The sequence below is a fragment of the Melozone crissalis genome, unplaced genomic scaffold (assembly GCF_028551555.1).
Source record: "Melozone crissalis strain CALT ecotype California unplaced genomic scaffold, PUWL_Pcris_2 ptg000033l_1, whole genome shotgun sequence".
Lineage (NCBI taxonomy): Eukaryota > Metazoa > Chordata > Aves > Passeriformes > Passerellidae > Melozone > Melozone crissalis.
Genome location: NW_026535811.1, coordinates 140,762 through 159,620, shown reverse-complemented (window position 1 = coordinate 159,620; position 18,859 = coordinate 140,762). Strand labels below are relative to the sequence as shown.

The 18,859-nt window shown below is 46.5% G+C and overlaps 2 long non-coding RNA genes across 2 annotated transcripts in view; both read left to right on the top strand.

Moving 5' to 3' along the window:
* LOC128940513 (uncharacterized) overlaps positions 1–18,859 on the top strand; it is a 75,162-nt gene that overhangs the window by 26,274 nt on the left and 30,029 nt on the right. The window lies entirely within an intron of this gene.
* Positions 8,652–17,838, top strand: LOC128940514 (uncharacterized). Its single transcript, XR_008483297.1, has 2 exons — positions 8,652–8,947; positions 17,806–17,838. It is a non-coding gene; the product is annotated as an uncharacterized LOC128940514 (long non-coding RNA).

Below are 18,859 nucleotides of genomic sequence, written 5' to 3'. Positions count from 1 at the left end.
GAAGCAGGAGCAGAGCTGGCCTGGTGCCTGGCAGCTCTGCAGGCAGTGGGGATGGAGAAGGTGCAGTTGTCTGTCTTCTTGGCTGAGTCTTGAAAAATGAGGCACTTTTCTGTAGTTCCTTTTCAAGCATTACGTGGCAGTTGCCCCTAGAAGTCCGAAGGCAGCTGTTTTCTTAGCAGGAGGAAGTCAGGAAGAGGCAAAGCAGGCAAAGACATCAGATAAGTCTGGATAAAAATCTTGGCTAAGCTGTTTTTTCCCCCTCCTCCAAACAGGCAATTCTGAAGCGCTGAGCAGAGATCTGCCCCCGGGAGGCAGAGCAGAGCCGATCTGTGAGAGCTGACACGGGAGCTGTGGTGAGGACAGCTGCTCCCCTGCCTCGGTGTGGGACCTGCTGAGCTGCCGTTCCTGTGCTGGGAGTGTTTCTCCTCTCATGCAGGCAAGCCAGAGAGCTCCTAGGGAAGGAGCAGGTAAGGTTGAAGTGCCGAGATCTCCCCGGTAAGAAGTGCCGTGACAAAAGGAAATGGCCTCAAGTTGCAGCAGGGAAGGCTCAGATTGGCTTTGAGGACCAATTTGTTCACTGAAAGGGTGGTCAGGCGTAGGAGCGGGCTGCCCAGGGCAGTCCCCATTGCTGGAGACATTTGAAGCATGGCAAGATGTGGTGTTTAGGGACCTGATTTGGGTGGGGGCTTGGCAGTGCTGGGGCAGCAGCTGGGCTCGATGGCCTTAGAAGGCTTTTGCAGCCTAAAGGACGCTATGGTTCTGGAAAGCCTCGACCCCTCTGGCTCCGACACAGCACCTGGATGCTGACGGAAGGAGGCTGGTCATGGAGCCTGGAGGTGCCTGTGCCACAGGGAGGGAGAGGGCAAGGCAGCGTCACCTGCAGGGAGGGTCTCGTCCCCAGAGAGCGGCCAGTGACTCCATCCGTGCCCGGGGCTCTGGGTGCACCCTCGGGGTGGACACCTGCCCTCAGGTTTCCCTCTGGGCACCCGGGGAGGGAACCGGGTCCATCCGTGCGGCAGCTCCAGGGCCTGCAGGCTCTGGGGCCCTGCAGCCGTGCGCCCTGTCACAGGGCGGCAGGGACGTGACACTGCCCGGCCGCGCCGCTGGCCTGGGATCCTTGCTGCTTTCCTCCCGATCCCACATGGCTGTAGCAGCAATCTTGTGTCTTTTCTTTAAAAGTGTCCTTGGGAGAGTTCAAAGAGAGGGTAATTAGTTATGTCAAAGCCTACAGATTTGACCTGTTGGCACTCAAGAGAAAAGACAAGAACCTGCTTGGCATCCTTGTGCCTGGAAGTCATTGTGACCCAGGGAAGCGAGGAAGGGGCTGGCCGAGGTCACTGAGGCTCTGAGATGGAGGTGAGTTTGCATTCCAGTTGATTGGAACGGAGGCTCATCAGAAGTTTCCTCGGCTATCCAAGGCACAGAGCCCTGGAGCCAGGTGAGCCTGAGCTGCTGCACGCTTGCTGTGAGCTTTGGGGTGAGGGTGCATCGTTGCAGGCCTGGGATGGATTGAAATGCGCTGAGGAAAGCAGAGGGAGGGAGGGAGGGAAATGCTCTGTTAACTTGTGCCAGTTCTTCTGTCAGACTCATCACGGCGGGACAGCGTGCAGACTGAAAGTGTGAGAAGATGCGGAGGGGAACAGAGAATCTGACGGGAGCAGCGAACGAGCACGAGTGCACGAATTTTGCTTTTTGCTTGGATGTAAACTCAGGAGTTGAAAGGAATTTGGGAGTGAGAAGGGACATTTCAGAAGGAGAAGAAGAAAAAGAGGTTGTTGTTGTTGTTACAGTCCTGGCAAAATCTTTTGTTCTAGCTAATAAAAGAAGTTAGTTTAAGAAATAAAAAGAAAAAGGTGTAGTGTTTTTTTTTTTTACTTGACTGTTATATTCATTGGTGGTATATGGTGTGTTGTTTTATTTCTTGGTATTATTAACTCTGTGTAAATTGTTTTTTGAGTGAAGCTGACTTTCTGGATGGGTTGGTTTGTATTTGAGGCAGGATTAATTTCAATGGGATTCTTTGGGTTGGGTTTTACTGGGATTTTTGTTTTTGTTTGTGTTTGCTGTCTGTATAAACATAGAGCTTTGGTAGGGCCAGCTGGGCTGCTGGAGTTTTGGGTGTGAATTTATGAGATGGCTTTTGTTAAATGCAGTTTTTAATTTTGGAAAGGTTTTTCAATGTAGTGGTTTTAAGGTGGTTTTTAAGAATTCATTGTATTGTTTTCTGTTGTTTGTAGTTGGTGTATGATAAGGGATGTGGTGTGACTTCTTGAACGCTATGGTTTTAGTGTTCCTAAGTTCTGATTTCTTTCTGGTTCGATAGTTTTTTTTATTTTTTGGGACAGGGGCATTTATATGGTGGGTTTTTATAGGCAATACGTTTTTTAATTTAGGTAGTGATGTTTTTTAGTATTTTAATAGTTTAGGTTTTTGATTTTCATGGTTTTAATTATTTTTTTTTAATTTTTTCAAATAACTTTTCTAGATGATAGGTTATTATTTGTGCATTAGCATCAAGGTAGAGCTTTGGGGACTTTTTTTAGTAATGTTTAGGGTCAGTTGTACAGTTTTGAGTCTCGTGAGTTGGTTTGATTTAATTTTTACTGGGTGTTTGTTTTTATTAGCAGTTGTGTCATTTTCAAGGTGTATTTGAGTTTTTTGGGGTTTTTGAGATAGTGGTTTAGGAGGAAGTTTATGATGAGAATGTGCGGAGGTTTTGGGCTACTTTATAGTGGGATTTAAAATTTATTGACAGTTAGGTTTATTGGAGTTTTTATTAGGGTTCAATGACGTTGTGGGACGTTTGTTCCGTTAGTAATAGCAGTGGGTTTTGTTTTGATGCACTGGGATGGGACGAGCGTGTGCTGCGTGCCGGTGCTGACAAAGGTACGGTACTGTTGTGGTTCTGGTGCGTGGGGTCAATGAACTTGTATGGTTTAATATAGAGATGAAAATAGAAATAAATATACATTTAAAAATAAATATAACATTAGAGTGGTAAACATAAATATAGATAACAGATACATACATAAAACTGTAATACATGGTATATAATTGTAACATCATATAGATAAATGATAGTCTATTATATATATATATACACAAAGATACATAAATATAGATAGTTAATATGAAAATATTTAAATGGAGTTAAAATAAATGGGGGGGTGTTATTAGGTTATAGGCTGGGGTTTTTAAATAAGTGATAGAAATAAAATATCAATTCAGATATACAAATATATATACAAATACAAATCTCTATAAATATTTAATTTAAATAAATATAAGTAAAAGAAATCTATAATACAGAAAATACAGATCTATTATTATATTAGAAGGTATTCTCTCTAATATATATAATATCTATGAATAAAATAAATTAAAATATCCATATGAATATCATTTTAATTTTGAAAAATAAATTTACTTCCTACATTTTTAAATCGGGTTCAAATAAAGGGGCGTCCTTGCTTTTCATTTGGTTAGAGGCAGGAGTTTTATTTGAAATAATATAAGTAATATAGAAATGTGGATCTTAAGATAGAAATATGTAATAAATATATAAGGAGCAATTGCTAAAATATGAATATAAATTTATATATAAATATATGTAAGTAATATGAAGAGTTCTAGTGTAGAATGTAAATAACATTATACGGCAATATAAATTATAAATGGGAATATAAATATAAAAATATGTAAATATAGCTTAAAAGACAGGGAATGTTTTGGCTTTTATTTAAGTAGAGGCAGGGGTTTTATTTTGAATATTATAAGTGTTCCAGAAGTAAAAATCTTGAGGCAGAAATATTTAATCAATATAAAAATATGAATAAAAATATATAAAAATTCATAAATAACTACTCGCATCAGATGTAATATAGAATATAAATTTATTTTTAACTTGACATTGGTAAAGATAAATGTATAAGTAAGCAATAGACATTAATATACCTTATAAATACAAATATGAATATAAAAATTGAACATTAGGATAAAGTCTATTTAAATATTGTTTACAACAAAGGGTTGGGGTTTTTTTTATTCCTATTGTGTTAGAGGCAGGGTTTTTATTTTAAATAATATGAATGTAGATATTATTGTTATTTATTTCTAAATATGGAGATATACAATCGAGATATAAATATATATATAAAACCACAAAATATAAAGAAATACCAATAATAGGAAGAGATGTAATGAAGAATACAAATAACAGTATAGATAAGTGTACATTTTAAATGTAAATATGAATATGAACCTGAAAACTAGAATTTTAAAAAATATTTGAATACCGTTGAGAAGAAAGGGCTTCTTTTTGGCTTTAATGTGGATGGAGGCAAAGGTTTTATTTTAAATAATGCAAGTGTTACAGAAGTAAAAATCGTAACAGAAATATATACTTACTATGTAAAAATATGTATAAAAATATACAAATAAATTTAAGTTTTAGGGATATATGCAATATGGAATAGAAATGTATTTATAAAAAGAAATGTATAAATGGACAGTGTACATCAATATACATTGTAAATAGAAATGTGAATATTAATAGGAAAAAACTTTTTAAAAAATATTTAAATATTTTTTAAAAGACATTGTTGGGTTTTTGGGGTTTTTTTTTGTGTGTTGTGTTTTGTTTTGTCTTTTATCCTATTAGATTAGAGGCAGAAGTTTATTTTTCCTCTTCCCCGTTGTTTTGGGGCATTTATTTCAGAGCAGTTTTCGGCGGGGGCCGCCCCTGTTCCTTTTCGCCGCCTTCCCTGCCCAGAGCCCCGAGGCGCGCTGCGCCCCCGGCTGGGGCGTGCGGCAGTGCTGCCGCCTTGTGGGCAGAGCGCGGTACTGCAGCCCTGCACCGAGAGGCCGCCACCTTGGGAGTGGCGCGTCGCGGATGTCGCGGACTTTTAATTGACCTTCTCAGCATGGCGGCGAAAAGGGCGGGGAAGTGGAGGACCGGGGTGGGTGTAAGTGGACTGCCTGCACAGAATACTGACGTCATGGCGGCTCCGACGGATTTTTCTGCGGCGTTTCATGGGTACCCGACACACGGTGTGGGCTCAGCGGCGCCGCGGGCGGGGTAGTTTGGCGGGTTTGTGCCAGGCATGTGGGTTAAACGCCTCGCTGTGCCGGGGTCCTCTGACGGCCGCTTTCGCGCCCTGAGGGAGCCGAGCCGGGCCGAATTGTTCCGAAGAGCCGAAGAGCCGAGGGTGGCCGAAAACACCCGAGTTGACCCGAAGAGCCGAGGGAAGCCGGAAACAGCCGAGTTTACCCGAAGAGCCGAGGGTGGCCGAAAACAGCCGACTTGAACCGAAGAGCCCAGGGCGGCCCAAAATCGCCCAGTTTACACCAAGAGACCATGATAGCCGACTGGAACCGATAGCCGAGTGTAGCCGACACTGGCCGCATTTAGACAATGTGCCCAATATGACCGAGTTTAGTCGAACCGTGCCGAGTTCGGCCGAAGAGCCGTACTGAAACGAGTTTAGACCAAGAGCCGGACCAAGCCGAATTCAGCCGAGTTTCATTAAACAGAACCGAACAACGCCGCAGCGCTCTGCCTGCAGTGCGCCTGTGCAGGCGGCAGGGATCGCTGTGCCTGCAGTGCTCCGAGGCAGACGGCAGGGGGCGCTGTGCCTGCAGTGCGCCTGTGCAGACGGCAGGGATCGCTGTGCCTGCAGTGCGCCTGTGCAGACGGCAGGGATCGCTGTGCCTGCAGTGCTCCGGGACAGACGGCAGGGGGCGCTGTATAAAGTAAGTAGAAAATATCAACTCTCTATAAGAAGGAATAAAAGCTCTATGTCACGTGCAGCAGTAGAAAATTTCACGCTCCCAGGGAATAAATAGTTTTCTTTAAATCCTTTTCGTTTTGGAGTTTTTTTTTTTTTTTACTCCCAGGTAGCCTGATAGTTTCTACTGCTGTTTTTTTATTCTAAAGCTAGAAAGGTAAACCAAGATCAGAAATACAAGAAAGGGAAAGGGAAGGGAAAGGAAAGGCAAGGAAAGGAAGCGGGAGAGCAAGAGGGAAGGGAAGGGGTGAAAAACAGAGTGAAAAAAGAAAAAAGAGTTGGAGGGGGAAAGAGAAGGCATTCGGAAGGAGCGGTGCTGCCTCAGGTCCTTCCCCGCCCAGGGGTGAAGGTCCCGTTTGATGCCCGGGAGGTTCTGCAGCTCCCGACGGCGGGGGACGGAGCCGTGGCTGTCATCCCGAGACTACAACTCCCGGCAGGCCTTGCTGCCGGCGCGGCGCGTGACGCAACGGCTGACGCGGCACATGACTGGCTGGCGGGCCAGGCGGGCGCGCGGGGCTGTGCGCGGGCCGCTCCCGCCGCCTCTCCCGCGCGGGACGGCGACGCTGGACGGGCGAAGCCTCCGTCCGGCCGCCCGCACGGCGCCGAGCAGCGCGGAAGGAGCGTCCGCGGGTTTCCTCGGCCTCCCTCGGCGGTGCCGGGGGCGGGGGGCGGGGCGGTGCTTTGCTGCCGCGGGCCGGGAGCTGCAGGAGCCGCCCCGGGCGAGCACGGCGAGCACCTGTGAGTGTTTTTTTTTCCTCTAAATCGGGAGTAAATATAGCTGAGTAAAATTAGCTTGGTTTTGTTCCTTCTTTTTTAACTGAATTGTTTTTATTAAAAATCCTATTTGAATGTGTAGAAAAAGTGCGGATGTCCTGTAATATATTGTAGCTTTTCTTGTTTACAGGGTACTCAGAAAATACGTCTCCCTTAGAGTCCCACAGAAAGGTTCTCAGTGCGATCTCTGTCAAGGTATGTATTTCCAAAGAAGTGATCCCTTTAGATATTTGCCTGTGTACCTTTTCCTGTTATTCAGAGCTTGCCTTCTGTGGGTTTTATGATAAACCTGTAAAACCGGTTTTGCAAGTCTTAATCGTTGAAGGCAGCATAGAGCCTGTTCTTGACCAGACAAAGGGAAAAAGTGTGACTTTGAGGCTGAACTTGTCATTTTTCATTTGACTTGTCTTGAATTATTTAAGAATAGAGAGAACTAGAAAAAGAGAGAAATAGAATTGGTTATTGAGCACTCCCCAAATGCTCACCATGATTCAGTGTAGAGCCAAAGGGCAGGGTGATGGAACAGGGCTCTATGCTTTAGAAGGAAAGAAATTTAAACCTGACCTCCACAGAGTCTCACTAACTTCTGTTGTTTGAAAATACAAAATACGTTCAGGAAGTGTTGGAAGTTAGTATTTTGGGAAAGAAATGGCAGTTCCACAGAACATTGCATTTAACAGTAAATTGGAGGAGAGCCCAAGAGAAATTTTTCATCCCTTGATAGAAAAGGTAGGAAGTGACTTTTTTTGGTTTGGTTCTTTTTTCTTTATTATTTTCTGGAAATAAAAGTAATTAAGTATAGGTACTACTGGTCTCTTTCTTCCAGTAACAGGTGATAATAATAGTAGTAGTAATAGTAAAAATAATAATAGAAATAATAATAACAGTAATGTAATACTACTTAAACTGTCTTTATCCATTGAACTGGCCATTTCAAATCAAAACTTCTAAACACAAATCAAACCATCATCCTTGTAGAATCTTTCACAGCAGTGGGCTAAAGATCCTGGTTTTGTTGACAGGATTTCTTGGCTCTGGAAGAACAAGAGGGAAGTAGAAGCCTAACTACTTCTAGCTCACAGACCCGTCCAGTGAACAGAGCTTTGTATTTTGATGGGCTTGGGATGACTTTGAAATCAATTGGTCATTACAGTAAAAAAAATTAATGTTTTTTTGAACGTGACAGCAGAAATAACTTTAAGCACCAACTTAATAATAATAGATCACCAATTTAAGTTAAAAATTCATGCTATACTATCAAAATTTAAAGGTAAGTGATTATGTATTAGGTGATGGTATAAAGTGTATGTTCTAATGTGTAGGATGTATGCAAAGATACATACATACCTGAAAGTCCTTAGAGGAAACAAATTTTTATGTTTGCTGTCTGACTGTTTATCATACAATATTTGGTTTTATTTCGCAGGGATCGGTGAATTTTAACTTTGGAGTCCTCTATGCTAAGGATGCTCAGCCTGCAGATGATGAAATGTTCAGTAATGGTGAGTTTTTCACTTTCTCTTTAATTGCTATGCTGATCTGAATAAGAAAAAAAACAAAAGCAAGAGAAAAAAGAGGATGGTTTATTATTTTTTACACTGTTATGTTTGTTTCCTCAGTATTTGCTGCAGCTCTGCTTACCCAAGCTTTGGGTTCCTTCTGTCCCACTGGGAGTTGCCCAGTTTGGTTGCATCTGGTGAAATTCACCCTGAGACCTTACAGAAGTAGCTCAAACTACATGAGAGCCATTTGCAGTTCTCTCCACACACCTGGAGAATGGGTGACGTTTCTGAGGATGTGGCAACTGTACTTCTATCAAAACTCAGTCTGTGAAATTTCTGGGGAAAACCCTTCTGTGTCCTGAAGGGCTCAAACTCTGCTGAGGATCCAGTTATCAGGTGCTCACCTGGATGGTTCCAGCTCTTAAAGTGAACACTTGTACTCTTGCCCTGTAGTTTACATCCGTTGTATTTTTGTTATTTTGCAAGATTTTATGTCTTTGCAAAATATTGTGCATTTCGCTCTTTAGAACCTCTCAGATTGTTCTTTGGTGTAGCGCCACCTCATGGGACACTTGGCTGCCGTCCTGAAGGGGATGGTCGCTAGAATTGTAAATTCTGGAGAGTTTGTAAGTCTTCTGTCCCCAGGGAGCTATCATGCTTTGTTTACTTTTGTTCTGTTGGTTAGGCGCTGCTTCTCATTGCAAGTATGAATTTCAAACTACCCTGTTCTCTTTTTAACTGTTTTCCTGGTTCTCTCCGTACGGCAGGGAAAGACTCTCGTATCCTTGTCTTCAGGCTCGGTGCTGTCCACGAAGATACGGAGACTAAAAAAATCATAAGAAGCAAAATATGACTGCAGGGAAAACAAGCTGGAGAGAACAAAAGGTGATATTGTTATCCTTACCCTGTATTAGAAACATCCACTGTGCTTTGATGCTGGCAGCTGCCAGGGGCTTGTTAGCTCTTTGTAGGCAGGTGTAGGTGTTCGCTTGTAGGTTTTTTCTCTGGACAAGTCAATTCAAACTTTGCTAAGCTTATATTTGCAGATTACTCTCTAGCACAGTCCAGCATGACATTTTTGAATGCTGTAAAAAAAAACATGTTACTTGGAAATTGCTAATGATGAGAAGCTTTAGGGGAAAATAAGATTTCAGGGTTGGGAGACGTGAGAAGAATTTTGTGGGGATGTTAGACTGAAGTAAAGCACACTTGAGGCTGGACTGGCACGCTGGCAGGTCCCCTATTAAACAGTAGTGCTGAGATTAGCCTGGGGGTTGCCCATTGTTTCTGTAGAAATCAGTGTTTCCTGGTCTTCAGAAGTAAGCTGCTTTGAAAAGCTGGAAGGTGCAGCATGGTGACAATCCGTGTGCTCTGGATTAAAAGTAGATTTCAGAAGGGTCCTAGGCTTTTGTCTTTTCCTAGAAGCCGATGTAATCCTATTGAGGAGTTTTTAATTCTGTGCTGCCACGTCATCGGTCAGGGCCCTGTCGTACTAATCATCATACAGATACAAAACAAAAAATCGGACCCTGTCCCAACCACTTAGAGCCCAGAACACGATTTCCTCGGGCTGCCGTTTGTGTGCCATCGGCACTCACCACGGAAGCGAGCTGGGGATTGTTGCAGCTGCTGGGAACAAACCGCTCCTCGTCACACAGGAACGGAATTGGGACGACGCCTCGGCCAGCCCCTCTCTGCCATCGTCTCCTGAATCTGCAGCAGAGCAGTTCCGGTCCATCCGGGCACGTGTAATCCAGTTCCCGATGATCTGAGCGCACGGAGCAGCGCTCCGCTGCCGTGGGGGGCTCAGGGAAGGCAGAGTGTGCATTGTCATCTTCCTGAACCTGCAGACGAATCCAAGTGAGAAGCCACAGGGTGGAAATCAGTCGCATATATGCTAAACGAAACTTGCAGGTTTTTTTTAAGAATTGTTTCTGCTTGTTCTTTTTTGTGCTTCAGCGCTTAGAAAACCTCTCTTTAAAATCAGTTCAATTCATCAGTTGAACCTTTGTTTGCAGACCCTCAGTGAGCAGAATTTGTTGCAGACTCAGTGCACGCTGTGCCGGCCTCCCGGGAGTGTGAGGGGCTCACGTGTGCTACTTTTTGCTTTAGGACGCTCTGAGGTATTTATTCCTTTTGGGATACATGATGAGAATTGCCAAGAGAGGTAGTTACAAGGTATGACATGAGGAAAAAGCCTGTGTGGTTGGAACGTTGTTGCTGTCAAAAGTTAATTTTTCCTTCTTTCTTAGCCAGTAGTTAGCTTTTTGCTTAATTTTTGTGGTATCATTATTTTATTGTTTAAAAAATGGCTTCAAAATCACTTTGGTGGTTGGTGTTGGCCACCAGTACCTTGTTCAGATTTGCCTATTTGCTTGTAGCTAAAATGTTCGCATCCTGTTTATCATTCTATTTAAGAAACTGCTGCCCAGCCAACTAATAACTGAATATCCATCTGTCTGGGACTCGGGGACAGGATTAAGGTAGTGTCTTTGTTCCCAGGAAAAGGTTCCAGTGTAGTTTCTAAATAGAGGAGAAGGGGATGAAGACGCGGTGCTCTGATGCCATTGGGGCACCCCAAGGTCCCCAGGAGCGGGAGCCCCGCTGCAGTGCAGGAGCAGGTATGTTCTCATGTAATACTGAACAAATTATAAATATAAATATGACAATTTAAGCATGAAAATATTTTTTAATATAGTTAAACAAAGTGGGTTTTTTCATTTGTCAATAGGCAGTGTTTTGATTGTAAAAATTATAACTACAAATAATATAAAGGGAGAAATCTAAGTATAGAAATAGAAATATATACAGATATATATAAAATTTAAACCTATAAGAAAAAATTAGTTGTAGCAGTAGATGTGATACCTAATATAAATAATAACTTAGATACTTTCCTAGAATTTTGTATCTATTATATATAATTATGAATATAATGCATCAAAAGAAACTATAAATATAAATGTGAATATAATTATACAAAAGTATAAAAATATTTCAATATCGTTCAAAAGAAGGCTTTTTTTGTGTTTAGTTGGTTAGAGACGGGGGTTTTATTTGGAATCATAGAAGTAGAAATCTAAATATAGAAATATACAGTCAATAAAGAAAGGTATTTATAAGAACACGACTGAACGACGCCGCCTTGGGCCGAATGGAACGAGCTCAGCCGAACCAAGGCGAGACCGGCCGAACCTGACGGGCTCGAGCGAACCGAGGCCAGGCTTGCGAGGCTGCCTGAACGGAGCCGAGCTCGGCCGAACCGAGCCCGCCGCTCTCGTGCGCGCTAATTAGCGCGAGTGCGGTCACAGCCCAATGAGCTCCTGTGCCACCCCGCGCTCCCGGTCGTGTCGGTGCGATGGCCGGGCCGCCCGCGGGACGCGGCAGCAGGAGCGCCCCGAGTCGGGCGAGTTTAACGTGAGGCGGCGCCGCTTGCCCGCCGTCGGGGGGGGGGCGAGCCGAGCCGAGCTCAGCCGAACGCGCAGAGAGCGGCTCCGAGTTGGGCCGAAGCGCGCCGAAGGGACGAATGCAGCCGAATGCGGCCGACAATAGCCGAGTTTAGCCGACAGTAGCCGAGTTTAACCGAAGAGCCGACTGGAGCCGAGTGACTCCGGAGCGATCCCAGCTCCCCCGAGCGCAGCCTCCCGGGCAGGGCGAGGCGCCGGGCCGGGCTCGGGGTGCAGCCGGGGCTCTGTGAGGCTTCCCCGCCTGTCCCTCTCTCTCGCCCTCCTTCCTTCTCCCCGTATTCGCCTTCTCTCGCTCCCTTTCCCCCATTCCCTCTGCCCCCACAAGCCCGGCTCCTTCCTGTCCAGCCCCTTCCCCGCTACTCCCTTTCTCTTCCCCGTTTCTGCCTCCTCTGTCCACCCTCCCTCTACCCCCCCTCCCGGGCTTTCCCTTCCCGTGCCGCTTTCCTGCACAGCCCGCCCTCCCTCGCCGCCCTTTGTCATGCCCTGCTCTCGCTCCTCTCTTCCGGTGCCCGCTTTCCTTCTTTGCCGCGCAGCCGCGGGGCTCGGGGTGCCGGAGAATGAAGGCCCGAGGGTATGGGGATTCATCCGTGGTGCTGTTAACACAGTCAGAATGGCTCAGTGACTCTGTGCCAGGCTGGTGTGGCCTCAAAGGCTGCCCCTGCTGCTGGCAGAGTGTGTGAAGCGTCTGCTGAGCGGGCAGCGGCACCCCCCCGAACACCTTCTCGCAGCAGGTACGGAGACGGACCCAGCCCAGCGCGTGGAAATGGATCTCTCCAGCTGAACGCTCAGGTGAAGCGAGCAGGGAGCGTGCTCAGCATGAACCAGGTGAGCTGCACGTCTCCAGGGTAATGATTCTTGCACCTTCAGAGCCACAGTGTCGCTGAGCTTTTTTTTTCCCCAGGCTTTCCATCACCTCTCAAACAGACGAATGCTCCCCTTGGAGGCTGCTGTGCCCTGGGGAGCCTGGCAGGTGGCCCCGTTGGTGAGAGGAGGGCAGCTGCAGGCAGGCAGCCCCCAGGAAAACACGGGAGTTTCAGTGGTTTCTGATGCCTGAGGAACGGGGAGATGGCGTGAGCTGAGCAGGAGTTAAGCACGGTCGTACAGAGGCCTGGCTGTTATGATTTAAGATGGCTTATTGAATATCTGTAGTTTCTATAGATATTTGTATATCTGTCCAAGTAGGATATAGAGCCTTGTGCAGGAGAAAAAGAACTCTTGATGTAAGATATGACCTGGGGGGGCATCATGCCAGGCTATCCCTTCCAGATTTGGACGGCTTCAGGGTCTTGTGTGGCATGATGGGAAGTTCTGAAAATTAAGATTTCCTCTTTGGTGCGGGTCAGATGGGTGACGCCTGGCAGCTCGTGCACTGCCACTGTGCTAACCTGTGTGCCTCTCCTTCCCTCCCTGCTCCACAGGCAGCGCAACACGGGAGCAGCAGGGAGAGCTGGCTTTGTCCTGGAGGATCCAGGAGCTCGCGGTGGATATCTGAGCCTGCAGCTCCAGGCTGCCGCACGACGGAAGGGCTGCACACACCCAGAGCGTACAGGTACTGTCACAAACGTGGGCTGTGGTGGCTGAGCCCTCAGGAGCTGGCGGTGCCAGCTGGGAGAAGAACAGTAGCTTCCAGCCTTTTCTTTTGTCTGCGTTTCCCCGTGTTCAGTCAGTCTGATTACTTCTGGGCATTTGCCCAGCAGGGTGTGAAATGCTTCAAGGGCTAAAGGGGGAAAAAAAGGGAAACACAAACTATAATCCACACCTCAGGAGGGAGAAGACATCTGTCAGGACAAACTCTTAAGAGAAATGGGATGAAGAATACTTGTTTATTCAGTCTTTGGTATGTGTAGCTAGTTCAAAGAGGTCTCCCAGTCCTTCCCATTAGCAGAGCAAAGGAAGAGCAGCAAAGCCCTCAGGCTAAGCCATTAAAAGCAGCAGCAGCAGCAGCAGCAGCAGCAGCTTCGTGTGCTGGAGTGTGGCAGGCATTCCTAGGTTTGCTTTTTGGTTTTGCATCTAGCACTGGTAGAGGAGAGTTCTTTGCAAGGTGATAGTTCCAGCCTTGTATTGAAATGTGAGCAAAGAGGAACTTTGTCAGTTGGATTGGGGTTTATTCACAGCACTTGTAAACAGAGTTAACATTCAGATAACATGTGCAGGGAGTGTGTGCTGTGGGTTAGCACAAGTGACAAAGGAAGTGGGACAGGGACAGGGCACTTTTCCCTTCAAGGTACTGTCTTTCTCTGGAAGAATGATGTGAGAGCAGAAAAGTTGCAATGGCACTGCAGTTCCCTGCACAGAATATACCCAGGGAGGTGAAGCACAGCCCAGTGGTGCCATTCACCTGCGCCCCAACGGGGAGCATCGGTGAAGTGAGGAGGACTGAGGAGCTCTCCCCTTGAGCAATCACAACAGTCATGTCAACGAGTGTCACCCTTTTCCAGACCACTGGCATGTGCTTGGGGACAATAACCTGTGTTTTTTACAGCCAGGTCTTCTGAGCCGCTGCTCACTGCTCGCAGCGAAAAGAAACTTGTGTAGAGGCACTCTGCAAAATTGCCACCTCAGATGCCACTGAAGCACAGCTTTGGCTTTCAGGCATCTCCCCTGCAAGCTGTCCCTTGCGGCGTTTCCGCACTGGATTCATTGTAAATTCATTCCTCCCATTTTTTATTTGTAATTTCCAAAGAATATCAGTCGACTTTGACAGCCTCTTCAGGGCTCCCCAAGCTTCATACCACACCTAAATGCTCGTTTTCACTGCCTGAAGGGCTTCTCTCACCCGAGTGATTCTATGAATTTGGCCTGCACTTCAGCTTAAGGGGAAAGCTGTACATTGATTGCATTTTGGAGAAAAAGATTTGACCGTCCAGCTGTAAATTTATCTTGTGTTTTGCCTTCCAGGTTCGCTCGTATTGTAATTTGCAAATGGCACGGCAAATGCCACGAGAGCAGCTGGTGAAGGTGGCTCAGAAGCAATGACAAGAATGTGCTGCAAAGTTGGGTCCAGCAGTCCAGCTTCCCGACACGGTAGGGCAGGCACACCTTTTGATAAAGCATCAAACGCTGTAGTTTTTATTCTTGGTGTTTGTCTGCGCTCCCATTCTGATCACCCCTTGAAGTATTATTTTTCAAAATGATATCTAGGAGAGAAATCATGTTTATTCAGGGGGAGCCATAATTTTCATCTGTTCCAAATGCACCAGGTGTGTTTTAAGGCCTGCACACACAGCAAGAGCCGCAGAGCTTGTTGTGCAGTTTCCTGCAGCACTGATTTATTCTGTACTCCAGTAACCATGCCCCGGGCTGCCAGCCAGGCTCAATGCCAGGAGCGGGAGGAGCAGACCCCGAGAGGTGCTTTGGGTGGAGCCCAGCCAGGTTTCAGGCAGCCCGCAGAGTCTGCCCTTGCAGTCCACGCCGGTCTGCTGTTGCCATCTGCTGGAAAAATCCCTAATGGATATTTCCAAAGGTGGGGAGGAGCATCCGCTCCTGTCACGGACCTGCTGGGGGCTCTTTGCCCTCTGGCTCCGTGCGCTCTGCCCAAGAACAGCGTGTGCAGCAGGCTGTCACCGCTCTCTGCAGGGTGAAGCACCTTCAGCCAAGGTCAGTGCAAGAGCAAAACAATCCTGCCAGCAAAGCCTGCTACTAGAGAGGCAAACAATGATCCTTCCCCAAAGGAATTCATCCTTCTTCTCCCTTACAACTCTCCTGTGTCATCACACGGCAGAATGGTTTGGGGTGGAAGAGATGTTGAAAACGACCTAGTTCCACCCCTGTCCTGGGCAGGCTCACCTTCCTCTGGGCCAGGGTGCTGTGCTGTCGCAGATCAGGTGGCAGATCTGTGGAAATTGTAATGATATTATTAAGGCGTGTCTCTTATTGCCTTGCCATTCATGAATCCCGAGGCTGTCTTGTCCTAGTTTAGCTTTCTGATGTGGAGGAGCAGAACTGCCAACTGATATGGATTTTGGTGCTCTCTGTGGAGTGACGTCCTGTAAAATTTCTGTCCCAGGAATGCTGTCACGATGGCTCTGCTCCATAAAGAATGACACGGCCTGATTGTCAGCAATTTTTGCTGCTGCACTAGTGTAAAAATGCTAAAATTTGAACACCGCTTATTATTTCAAAAGAGAATATTTTAAAACTGGAAGAGATAGCTGAAATTACGCCTGAAAGGTAGCAAGAGCAAATACATAGAATATTTCTCCCTGTTTGTAGATATACTTTTCATTGAAAATTATGCTGATGGGGATATGCTTTTATGTATTTAGTGACTTTACAGATTTATTCCCCGAGTTTTTTGAGTTCACAGAGTCATGGAATAATTCAGGTTGGAAGGGGCTCTAAAGATCACCTCGTTCGGAGCCTGCTGCCGTGGGCAGGGACACGGTTCCATGGACCAGGTCGCTCTGAGCCTGATCCCAGAGCACCAATGGGCCTTGGAACACTTCCAGGGATGGGGCAGCCCCAGCATGTGTGAGCAACCTGTGCCAGCCAGTTGCCAGAGGAAGAAGAAAGCCCTTCCCAGCTGGAGCAGAGGCTGCTGCAGCTTGGCGCAGCCTTGTGTCACCGAGCGTGTGAGGCAGAAGGGCCCTTCCCGTGGAGGGAGAACGGCACTGAAAGATCTTTTTTGGGAGGAGCGGAGCAATGGAACGCCAAAGCAGCCTTCAGTTCTTGCAGCAGAGTTGGGAACAACTGGAAGCAGGAGCAGAGCTGGCCTGGTGCCTGGCAGCTCTGCAGGCAGTGGGGATGGAGAAGGTGCAGTTGTCTGTCTTCTTGGTTGAGTCTTGAAAAATGAGGCACTTTTCTGTAGTTCCTTTTCAAGCATTACGTGGCAGTTGCCCCTAGAAGTCCAAAGGCAGCTGTTTTCTTAGCAGGAGGAAGTCAGGAAGAGGCAAAGCAGGCAAAGACATCAGATAAGTCTGGATAAAAATCTTGGCTAAGCTGTTTTTTCCCCCTCCTCCAAACAGGCAATTCTGAAGCGCTGAGCAGAGATCTGCCCCCGGGAGGCAGAGCAGAGCCGATCTGTGAGAGCTGACACGGGAGCTGTGGTGAGGACAGCTGCTCCCCTGCCTCGGTGTGGGACCTGCTGAGCTGCCGTTCCTGTGCTGGGAGTGTTTCTCCTCTCATGCAGGCAAGCCAGAGAGCTCCTAGGGAAGGAGCAGGTAAGGTTGAAGTGCCGAGATCTCCCCGGTAAGAAGTGCCGTGACAAAAGGAAATGGCCTCAAGTTGCAGCAGGGAAGGCTCAGATTGGCTTTGAGGACCAATTTGTTCACTGAAAGGGTGGTCAGGCGTAGGAGCGGGCTGCCCAGGGCAGTCCCCATTGCTGGAGACATTTGAAGCATGGCAAGATGTGGTGTTTAGGGACCTGATTTGGGTGGGGGCTTGGCAGTGCTGGGGCAGCAGCTGGGCTCGATGGCCTTAGAAGGCTTTTGCAGCCTAAAGGACGCTATGGTTCTGGAAAGCCTCGACCCCTCTGGCTCCGACACAGCACCTGGATGCTGACGGAAGGAGGCTGGTCATGGAGCCTGGAGGTGCCTGTGCCACAGGGAGGGAGAGGGCAAGGCAGCGTCACCTGCAGGGAGGGTCTCGTCCCCAGAGAGCGGCCAGTGACTCCATCCGTGCCCGGGGCTCTGGGTGCACCCTCGGGGTGGACACCTGCCCTCAGGTTTCCCTCTGGGCACCCGGGGAGGGAACCGGGTCCATCCGTGCGGCAGCTCCAGGGCCTGCAGGCTCTGGGGCCCTGCAGCCGTGCGCCCTGTCACAGGGCGGCAGGGACGTGACACTGCCCGGCCGCGCCGCTGGCCTGGGATCCTTGCTGCTTTCCTCCCGATCCCACATGGCTGTAGCAGCAATCTTGTGTCTTTTCTTTAAAAGTGTCCTTGGGAGAGTTCAAAGAGAGGGTAATTAGTTATGTCAAAGCCTACAGATTTGACCTGTTGGCACTCAAGAGAAAAGACAAGAACCTGCTTGGCATCCTTGTGCCTGGAAGTCATTGTGACCCAGGGAAGCGAGGAAGGGGCTGGCCGAGGTCACTGAGGCTCTGAGATGGAGGTGAGTTTGCATTCCAGTTGATTGGAACGGAGGCTCATCAGAAGTTTCCTCGGCTATCCAAGGCACAGAGCCCTGGAGCCAGGTGAGCCTGAGCTGCTGCACGCTTGCTGTGAGCTTTGGGGTGAGGGTGCATCGTTGCAGGCCTGGGATGGATTGAAATGCGCTGAGGAAAGCAGAGGGAGGGAGGGAGGGAAATGCTCTGTTAACTTGTGCCAGTTCTTCTGTCAGACTCATCACGGCGGGACAGCGTGGAGACTGAAAGTGTGAGAAGATGCGGAGGGGAACAGAGAATCTGACGGGAGCAGCGAACGAGCACGAGTGCACGAATTTTGCTTTTTGCTTGGCTGTAAACTCAGGAGTTGAAAGGAATTTGGGAGTGAGAAGGGACATTTCAGAAGGAGAAGAAGAAAAAGAGGTTGTTGTTGTTGTTACAGTCCTGGCAAAATCTTTTGTTCTAGCTAATAAAAGAAGTTAGTTTAAGAAATAAAAAGAAAAAAAATGTAGTGTTTTTTTTTTTACTTGACTATTATATTCATTGGTGGTATATGGTGTGTTGTTTTATTTCTTGGTATTATTAACTCTGTGTAAATTGTTTTTTGAGTGAAGCTGACTTTCTGGATGGGTTGGTTTGTATTTGAGGCAGGATTAATTTCAATGGGATTGTTTCATAGATTTCTGATGGGTATTACTGGGATTTTGGTTTTGTTTGCTGTATGTATAAAGATAGAGCTTTGGTAGGGCCAGCTGGGCTGCTGGAGTTTTGGGTGTGAATTTATGAGATGGCTTTTGTTAAATGCAGTTTTTAATTTTTGAGATGTTTTTCAATGTAGTGGTTTTAAGGTGGTTTTTAAGAATTCATTGTATTGTTTTCTGTTGTTTGTAGTTGGTGTATGATAAGGGATGTGGTGTGAGGTCTTGAACGCTATGGTTTTAGTGTTCCTAAGTTCTGATTTCTTTCTGGTTCGATAGTTTTTTTTATTTTTTGGGACAGGGGCATTTATATGGTGGGTTTTTATAGGCAATACGTTTTTTAATTTAGGTAGTGATATTTTTTAGTATTTTAATAGTTCAGGTTTTTTATTTTCATGGTTTTAATTATTTTTTTTAATTTTTTTCAAATAACTTTTCTAGATGATAGGTTATTATTTGTGCATTAGCATCAAGGTAGAGCTTTGGGGACTTTTTTTAGTAATGTTTAGGGTGAGTTGTACAGTTTTGAGTCTCGTGAGTTGGTTTGATTTAATTTTTACTGGGTGTTTGTTTTTATTAGCAGTTGTGTCAT